Source organism: Dioscorea cayenensis, chromosome 8, assembly GCF_009730915.1.
Source record: "Dioscorea cayenensis subsp. rotundata cultivar TDr96_F1 chromosome 8, TDr96_F1_v2_PseudoChromosome.rev07_lg8_w22 25.fasta, whole genome shotgun sequence".
In the NCBI taxonomy this organism is placed as follows: Eukaryota; Viridiplantae; Streptophyta; class Magnoliopsida; order Dioscoreales; family Dioscoreaceae; genus Dioscorea; species Dioscorea cayenensis.
This window is the reverse complement of record NC_052478.1, coordinates 17,977,594-17,987,859: the sequence shown is the minus strand read 5'-3', so window position 1 is coordinate 17,987,859 and position 10,266 is coordinate 17,977,594. Positions and strand designations below refer to the sequence as shown.

At 44.8% G+C, this 10,266-nt stretch overlaps 1 non-coding gene across 1 annotated transcript; it reads right to left on the bottom strand.

Moving 5' to 3' along the window:
* Nucleotides 1-411: 411 nt before the first annotated feature.
* LOC120268071 lies at nucleotides 412-518 on the bottom strand. Its single transcript, XR_005538742.1, has one exon. It is a non-coding gene; the product is annotated as a small nucleolar RNA R71 (small nucleolar RNA).
* Between the last annotated feature and the right edge of the window lie 9,748 nt (nucleotides 519-10,266).

Genomic DNA, 10,266 nt, shown 5'->3' with positions numbered 1-10,266 from the left:
AAGTACAAGAATATGAAAATATGGCAGAACAAAATGAGCAGCGGCGGACATTATCCGATTATATCAGACCTTCTGTATTGGGGACACAATCGAGCATTGTGCGTCCCCCTGATTACAGCTCAGAACATCGAGCTGAAGCCGGCATTCATCCACATGTTGCAGTAATCTGCACAGTTTAATGGTTTGGCCGATGAGGATCCAAACAATCATATAGAGAACTTTCTCGAGGTGTGTGATATGCTGAAGTTAAATGGGGTAACAGATGATGCCATCAAGTTGAGAGCCTTCCCATTTTGCTTGAAAGGGAGAGAGAAGCAGTGGCTACACTCATTACCTAGAGCATCAATTAACACATGGGAGGAGATGGTAGAAGCTTTTCTTGGCTGTTATTTCCCTCCCAAAAAATTTGCAAAGCTTAGGAATGAGATCTCATCCTTTGTACAATTGGAATTGGAGTCTCTATTTGAGACGTGGGAAAGGTTCAAGTAGCTCCTGAGAAAGTGCCCGCAACACGAATTCCCGGAGTGGATGATTATTTAGACCTTTTACAATGGTCTGAATCCGAGTATAAGGCAACTCTTGGATGAGACAGCAGGAGGTACCTTAGGTAGCAAGACCCGCGGTGAGGCCCATCAATTAATTGAAGAAATGGGGTTCGACAGCGACCAATGGAATGCCAGGGTGAAAAAAAGGTGGCCGGTCTCCATGAGATAGATGCAGTAACTTCGTTGGCGGCTCAAGTGGAATCATTGAGTAAGAAGTTAGATCTTCTAACTTCGAACAGAGTAGCGGCCGTGATTACTTGCACCGGGTGTGGTGGAGGACATGCTCCCTCCGATTGCCCGATATCTATTGGTGATGCATTTCGGTTGAGAATGTCGATTTTGTGGGTAATGGCATGAGGAATCAAGGAAATCCATACAACAATACCTACAATCCGTGTTGGAAGAGTCACCCAATTTCTCTTGGAGCAACCAAGGTCCACAAAAGGCCATAGGGCCACAGGGTTTCCAACAACAACAAGGCCCAAATGTGGAAAACAGAGTTTCAGGTTTGGAGACCCGAATGACCGATTTGGAGAAGGCCTTGACTAGGTTTGTGCAATCGTCAAATACAAGGTTTTAATTAGTTGAGGCTACACTTCGCAACCATACCGTCTCTTTCCATAATCTTGAGAATCAAGTGGGGCAGATTGCGAAGTCTCTATCGGAAAGGCCACATGGAAGCTTACCGAGTAATACCGAGACTAACCCTAGAGAGCATGTGAAGGCGATCACTTTGAGAAGTGGTCATGAGGTTGAGGATAAGTTTCCAAGTGAGAAGCCAAATGAACATAGACCCGAGGTTATAGAGGTTGAGAAAGGAGCAAGCAAAGAGAAGGAGGTGGCACCCCCACCTTTGAAGCCAAGAATCCCTTATCCCTCCAGATTGAAGAATGACCAAGGGGATGAACAGTATAAGAAGTTCCTGAGTTTGTTCAAACAACTCAACATTAATATTCCTTTTGTTGAGGCATTGGCCCAAATGCCTAAGTATGCAAAATTCTTGAAAGACTTGTTGACCAAGAAGAGGAAGTTGGAGGAGAGTGCTTCAGTGATCTTAGATGTGTCTTGCTCGGCGGTCTTGCAAAAGAACATGCTGAACAAGAAGAAAGACCCGGGAAGCTTCATCATTCCGTGTAATATTAGCAATCTAGGTGAAGAAATGGCATTGGCAGACTCAGGGGCTAGCATCAACTTCATGCCATACACCTTCTTTCAAAAGCTAGGCTTGGGCGAGCCTAGACCTACTCAGATGACTTTACAACTAGTGGACCGAACGGTGAGACATCCGAGAGGCATCATCGAGGACGTGCTTGTCAAGGTGGACAAGTACATTTTTCTGGTTAACTTCGTAGTGCTAGACGTCGATGAGGATGCGGATGTACCCTTGATACTTGGGAGGCCGTTTTTGTAGACTTCCAAGGCATTGATTGACATGGACGGTGGAGAGCTAACTTTGAGAGTTAGAGATGACAAGCTCACATACTGCCTTGCTGAAGCCATGCAGCATTCTCTTCATTTCAATGATACTTTGTATTTTCTAGACGCTACTGATGAGATTGTTGATGAATACATGCAGGAAATGTTCAACCCGGATCCATATGAAGGTTTGTTCGACCAAGAGGAGGACAATGAAGAGATTATGATGTTTGGTTCAATGGAAGAAGTACCATCTACCCCGGGGATATTAAAGAAGGTGCTCCGGAAGATGAAGAGGGCAAGGGGATGCCACCAAAAATGCTCCAAGGCTGTTGGAGACGTGCGTGAACCGAGCAAGCTGGTTGAACCATTGGTAGGTGGTCCCAAGCCCAATAACTCACCCTCTACACTCAAGAGATTGTGCTCATCATGCTTCCAAGTCATGGGTAAGACGGCAACTTTCATCTATGAGCCCCCGTGAGGTAAGACAAGGTACGTCAAGCTAAGTGACATTAAACAAGCACTTCTTGGGAGGCGACCCAAGTGTTTACTATTTTCTTAATTTGGTAGTTTAGTGTTGCTTGAATAAATTGTTGAGTGTTGGTGTCTTGATTTTTTATATTTCTGTTGTGATTTTATAGTGGGTTTTCAAGTTCATCGTGTGTTTTCATGAGAATTTGGCGAAGTTTTGGTCATTTGAGCTATTTCTCAGGTTTTTCACTGGTATAAATTACATATTGGGGCAGGCCCTGAGTGTGTAAACATGTTTAGAAATTTTTTGCAGAGCCTGCAGAATTTTCTAAGGCATCCAGAGAAAACACACGCCCGTGATTTTGTATTGTGAGCTCATCTAGAGAAGGCACAGGGGCGTGGACTCACCCCTGTGAACGACCATGCAATCCTCGCAAGCCCGTGGGTAATTTTCGCACGGGCATGTGAAGTCCTGCAGAGATTGGCAGATTTTCCCAAAAGCACACAGGGGCGTGGACTCGCCCCTGTGGGCGACCTTGTGAAAATCGCATGGGCGTGGGTAATTTCCGCACGCCCGTGAGAATCTCTGCAGAGGAACTTTCTTCATCCTGAGAACTCAGAGAGGTGTGCGCTTGCCCCTATGAGTTGGGCTTGTGAATGCCCACGCCCGTGCGGAATTTCCACAAGGGTGTGCGGAACACAGCAATTTTTTTTGGATGTCCAGAGCAGCCACAGGGGCGTGCGGCTGGCCCTGTGGGTCGGGCACATGACAAGGTCCCCTTGCATATATCCTGCAAGTGCACGGGTTTGTCGAAGTAATAATCCCGGATGAGCGGGTATCGTATCTAGAGGAAGTAGGTAATAAAAACAATTAATTCGGTTTTTAGCTATGCGAAAGATGAATAGTGATATGTGTGACAATGATTCAATTCTCAAAACTAAAAACAACAAGTAAGAGAGCACAAGTAAAGGAGAAGGTAAGGCAATCGATAAAGATGGGGTACTTGGATATTGCTCCGACTAGGACAATCATTTTAAGTGCAAGAACCCTCTATTATGCTTCCTAATCAATGCAAGTGAGTCGTGGAAATCCTTAATTACATAGTCCCAAATCTAAGGTCAACTATACCTAACTCTACACATGTCTCGGAGGAGAGATTGAATAACCTCTCAACCTCACACTCACATAGAATTGCAATAAGTTCTAGGGATTCCAAGTGATAAATCTCTTCCTAATTGTAGACCTAACCCTTTGGTCCAGGTGGAAGGTCCCAAACCACAATTAAGTTCTAGATACTAAGATCACTTCTGCGCTTCACTCCGTTGCACCCGCAGCTAAGTCCCAGCGGAAGGTTATCCCTTAGACCATTCACTCTATTGTAGCTGCAAAGAACTCAAGGAACGGAGGTATAATCTAACACATCGGAGGGGAAAGAGGACGCTCCTGTACCTCTCGACTCACCCTCTCAACCCTCTCCAACCTAGCTTTGTCTAACACTCGTGGTGTGTCACTCACTCACAAGGTTACCAACAAGAACTCTCAAACCTAGTGTCACTCTAGGGAAGTATTCACACAATCAAGCTTTCAAAGTTGGAACTCAAAATAAACATTAATTAATTGAAAGCATAATAAAGAGATTCAAAGAAATGAATACATCCTAGGGTTCACAAATAACCAAGTACCCACTAGGGGTTTAGCTCTCCATAGAGCTAAAGACAATCAAAGAAATAGAATGTAAAAGTAATGAATCCATAGAAAACCCCCTCGATAGTCATGTTGATGGTCTTGTGGAAAGTCCTCTACTCGTCGTCCAAAGATCACCCTGTCCAGTATAGGATACGCCTCGACGGAAGCTCCCCTACCAACCTTCTTTCAAAGAGATGACGATGTCAGAGCCGTAGAATCTCTCCAAAACCCTAGCCAATACCTCTCAAAACCCTAGTTGAAACCCTCTCTCAAGTTTGGGAAAAGATGGAGAAAAGATGGAGAAAAGAATACTGAAATCGGGGATCCACACACCCCTGTGGATTCTTCACACGGGTGTGTGGAATTTCCACACGGCCGTGTGGATTCTCTGTTCTGCAGTTCTCTCGGCCGGTTATGAACTGCTATAGTATCCGCCTGAAATACTTCCCAAATTCATACTTTCATCTAGATAACGCAAACGGGCACACGTTCACATCGTGGATCGCTTTGCTTCTTCAATGATGGAAAAGTTGGTGGAGATCTTGTTCTATATGCATAAGTCGAAATGCTTGAGTATGACTGTCCTTGTACCCTCCAAATGGTTGTGCTAACTCAAATATGAGAAGGTTGGCACACACTCTATCATCTCACACCCGACCTATGTCTTCGCGTTTGAACCTTAGCAAGATTTCCTCTAAAATCGGTGCATTATGATCCACATTGGCTTCTTTCCTTCATAATTGGCCTCACAACCCTACTTGCATAAAAGTAACATAAAAACACACACATTAGTGTAAAAACCTAAGAAAGGTAATACTTAACATAAGGAAAGAATGCTTCACATTCATATCGCACAAGCACTTATCAAACTCCCCCATACTTAAGCTTTTGCTTGTCCTCAAGCAAAAATTAAACATATTGTGCATAGATGAAGGAAATATTGGAAGTGTTTGGCCTTAGGTTCACCAAAGTATAGAAAGAGAGCATTCTACAAGTAAGGGAAATTTCAACACTAAACATGAAAAATCGAAGCTCTAGCTAAAAACTTGAATCAAAAAGGACAACAAACCCGAAATCGTGAAACTGTGTGGACTCACTCAAGTCAACCCAAAGTATACTCCTCAAAGCTCTAAGTATAAGGGACTTATTTATCTACAACAAGAAAGCAACACCAATTTCAAAGACGGTAGTAGCTTCACACATTCTCTAAGGTAGCCCTTTCCCAAGCGGCCGCTAAGGTGGCTTTCACACTTTCGAGGTGGTAGCTCTTTCTACCGGAGTGATAGCTTTCACTCATCCTATGAGATAGCTCTTTCTCTCATTAGGGCATAACTAGTATCCGACTTATGAGAGTAACTTCATACTTCATAGGTGGTAGCTCTTTCCACCTAAAATGCAAAATAAACAAGAAAACTATTTTGTTGCTTTTTTTCATTTTCATTTTTATTTTCAATTGTTTTTTTCAGAATTTAACACAAGAAACAACTAAAACTAGTCCCTTTAACATCAAACATGAGTTTCCAAAAGAGTTTAAAGAGTGAGTAGTGCAACGAATATAAATCGGGCAAAAATTCCTAGAAATTCAAATAAAACTAGAGCATGAAGACATTCAATGTTGAAAATTCTTCTAAATTCAAGAATACAATCAATGCAACTAAGGTGAACCGCCATTGGCTATGTGAGCATGTATATCAATCAAGAACAATAGAAAAGATGTGTCCACTATGAAACTCCCCTCCCTCACACTTAAGTTGTACATTGTCCCCAATGTACACATGCAAAGCTCACTCATAATGTATATCAATCAAGAATATATGTGGGAGAAGCAATCAAAACAATACTCCCCTGATTCCTAATGTCACGTTTGATGAAGCTAACTCCTTGGGAGTAGTGTTTCAACGGGTTGTGAAGCTCACACGGCCAAGTGCCGAAGCACTTTGGCCGTGCCCATAACAAAGTCTCAATTCCCAAGATGACAAGACCATCTGGACGCATACACGAGGGGGTTCAGTGAAGCTTAATAAAAAGAAAATAACTCGAGTATATAAAAGATAGAACAATGAATACAACTCGAGATGCAAAATGAAAATAAACTCAGAAGAAGAGTCCTTTCTGAGTGAACAAGTCCAAAATAAAGTGCATAAAAGTAAAGAAATGGAAATAAAATCAAATGCTGGTGTCGCGCTCTGGGTCCTCTGCTGCTGGTGGTGAGGAAGTACATGGTAGCTCCACCGGTGCTGGTGTAGGTGATGGGGAAGATGCTGGAGATACTGAAGGGGCCTGAGGAGTCCTCGGTCGCAAGACAAATGATGAGGCGATATTTCGCTCTAAGATCTACTGTAATGCGTCGAAACGTGCCATGAACTCTGTGTACTGAGCAGCCTGCGTGGCCTTGATCTCACCAATCTCTGCTCGGGCCTCAACGACCTCTGTCTGTATCACTCCTAAAGCACTCTCGAGCCTCCCAAAGCGATCATGGGCTCGAGATGGTGAAAACATAAGTACGGGGGGCGCGTCCTCTGCCACTTGGGGCGCGTCAGTCTCTATCGGTGCTGGCTGAGGCTTGGGAGCAGGCTGAGATACCATGGCCTCATCACCCTCATCCGCAGCTATCTCTTGAGTCGGTAGAACTAAGGCGTAAACCCCTGTCCGAACTCTCCGTACCATCATCATCAATCTCAGTGTCTCCATGCCCAAGGGAGCAGGTATAGTCACCTTCTCAGCCCCTCTAATCGCATCAAGTAATCCCATACCAACAACTAATCTCGTGATATAGGGGCCTGAGAAAATCACTCCAAGTCTGGCATACTGCCCCTGGTGTCGTATGTACTCTGCCAAGATATGCCCTAAGTGTATTGGTGTACGCCGCACCATCGAGTATAGATATAAAAGCTCCTGTCCGCTAAGCACACCAGTATTGTCGCCTCGGCCGCTCACTGATCTACTCAGAATAATGTGAATGTATCTGTAGCTAGGGCGAGAAAAGCAACTGGCTTTCGAAACCCAGGCTTATACTGTCCCTACCCACATAATGCGGTGTACGCATGTTGCGGAGTCAAACTCCCAGGATAATCTGTGGGCAGCTGCTCATACTCCTCTGTCTCAGTATAAGCCGCATCATATAACTCCATCAAGATCGGAAACTGAGTCACACTCAAGCTATGATGATGTCCGAGGGCTCTGAACTGAATAGTACCAATGCTGCCGAAACTGGAGTATGAACGATCGAACTCGAACGAGGCTAACACCTCGAGCATCAGTGTGCGGATGGCTGGGTCTCTGATCGATAGTAAACAGTCCCATCTACCAACCACAAGCATACCCTTGATCTTGTCTGCCATAGCCTCAACTAACTGAATCTCCCTGAGTGTGCTAATGTCAGGGATTCTGGTCTGGCCAAATCTGAGGCTAGACAACCGCTCGAACCTCACCAGATGCTCAGGAATGGTAAAACTCATACTCTCGGGTTCGGGAGATGGCTCACGCGGCTGCTTATCAGCTTGCTTCTTCGACTGAGGTGCCATAATCTATAAAATTTGAAAGGAAATCGATCAAACAAGTTAATTAAGAAATACTGTAGAAATCCACACTGTCGTGCGGAATTTCCGCATGCCCATGTGGAACAACGGGGCGTGAAAATCGCACGGCCGCGCCTCAAAAATCCAAAAATACAACGTGCAATTATATCTAACTCTGTTCTAAACATGAATAATCATTGTAATTGAAGAAATGAAGCATTATTAACTAGATTCATCGAAGAAAATCATGAATTGACGAAGAAAATCAAGAATAGGTCTTACCGACGAGTTGAGATGAGATAATTTAGATTTGTCCGGAAAACCTCGTAAAAATCCTACAAAATTGGTGCTAAGGGGTCAGGAAATGATGTGAGAGTTCTCTCAGACGAATGGAGGATGTGAAGAAGAAGAAGAGGAACGGCTATTCTTTAAAAAGACATAGCACCTGTTGGCGTTTTGTACATCCGCACGGGCGTGCTAAAATTACCCATGCCTGTGCGCCTCGATAAAAGAACCGCACAGGGCAGTTGCACTCCCTTGTGCACTCTCGGGAAAAAACACCCACTGACTCTGAACGCTCTTGCACGGGTGTGCGGAAAATACCCATGCCCGTGCGCCTGACCCACAGGGGCAGCCGCACGCCCCTGTGGCTTCTCTAGACATCCGAGAAAATTCCTAAGTTTTCCGCAAGACCGTGTGGGAATGCCACACGGGCGTGGACATTCACAAGTCTAATTCACAGGGGCAAACGCACGCCCCTGTGCCTTCTCGGGATGGAGAGAGCTCCTCTACAGAGATTCGCACGGGCGTGCGGAAATTATCCACTCCCGTGCGAAGTTCACCAGGTCATCCACAGGGTGGAGTTCACGTCCCTGTGCGCTCTCGGGATAATCTGCCAAACTCTGTAGGAAATCACACGCTCGTTCGAAAATTACCCATGGGCGTACGATATTCGCATGGTCGTTCATAGGGGCAGCCGCAAGCCCCTGCGCCTTCTCTGGATGAGCTCTCAGTGTAAATCCACGGGCGTGCGGAAATTCCACACACCCGTGCATTTTCCTTGGATGCCTTAGTAAAACTTACAGGCTCTTTAGAAAATCTTTGAACATGTTTACACAATCAGAGCCTGCCCTATTATGCAAGTTTTACCAGTGAAAAACATGAAATAAAGCTCAAACGACCCAACTTCGCCAAATCCACATGAAAACACACGATTAATCCTCAAAACCTAAAATAAAATCGTAGCACAAGCATCTAAAAATCAAGACACCAACTCAACAATTTATTCATGCAAAATAATACATTATTCGACTAAGAAAAACAGTAAACAATTCGGTTGCCTCCCAAAAAGCACTTGTTTAATGTCACTAAGCTTGACGTACCTTGTCTTACCTCACGGGGGCTCATAGATGAATGTTGCCCTCTTACCCATGACTTGGAAGCATGATGAGCACAATCTCTTGTAGGTAGAGGGTGTATTCTCGGGCTTGGGGCCACCTAGCAATGGTTCATCCAACTTCTTCGGTTCACGTACGTCTCCAATAGCCTTGGAGCGTTTTCGGTAGCGTCTTCTAGCCCTCTTCATTTTCCAGAGCACCTCCTTCAAGATCCCGGGGTAGATGGTACTTCTTCCATTGAACCAAGCATCATTACTTCTTCATAATCCTCCTCTTGGTTGAACAAACCCTCGTACGGGTCCGGATTGAACATTTCCTGCATGTATTCATCAATAATCTCATCATTAGTGTCTAGAAAATATAAAGTGTCATCAAAATCAAGAGAATACCGCATGGCTTCAGCAAGGCGGTATGTGAGATTGTCATCTCCAACTCTCAAAGTTAGCTCTCCGCCATCCATGTCAATCAATGCCTTGGAAGTCCACAAGAACGGCCTCCCAAGTATCAAGGGTACATCCGCATCCTTATCGACGTCTAGCAGCACAAAGTCTACAAGAAATATATACTTGCCCACCTTGACAAGTACATCTTCGATGATACCCCTCGGATGTCTCACCGTTCGGTCCGCCAATTGCAAAGTTATCCGAGTGGGCCTAGGCTCGCCCAAGCCTAACTTTGGAAGAAGGTGTATGGCATGATGTTGATGCTGGCCCCTAAGTCCACCAATGCCATTTCTTCACCCATGTTGCCCCATGGCCTTTGGTGGACCCTGATTGCTCCATGAGAAATTTGGATGATTCTTCCAACCCGGATTGTAGGTATTGCTATATGGGTTTCCTTGAGGTCTCATGCCATTACCTACAAAATTGATGTTCTCAACCGAAGATGCATCACCAATCGAGATCGGACAATCAGAGGGAGCATGTCCTCCACCACACCCGTTGCAATTCGTCATGGCCGCTACTCTATTTGAAGTTAGAAGATCTAACTTCTTACTCAAATTTTCCACTTGAGCCGCCAATGAAGTTACTGCATCTATCTCATGGAGACGGGCTACCTTTTTCTTCTCCCTAGCATTCCATTGGTAGCTGTTTAACACTATTTCTTTAATTAACTGACGGGCCTCATCTGGGGTCTTGCTACCTAAGGTACCTCCTGCTGCCGCATCAAAGAGTTGCCTTGTACTTGGGTTCAAACCGTTGTAAAAGGTCTGACCAATCATCTACTCTGGA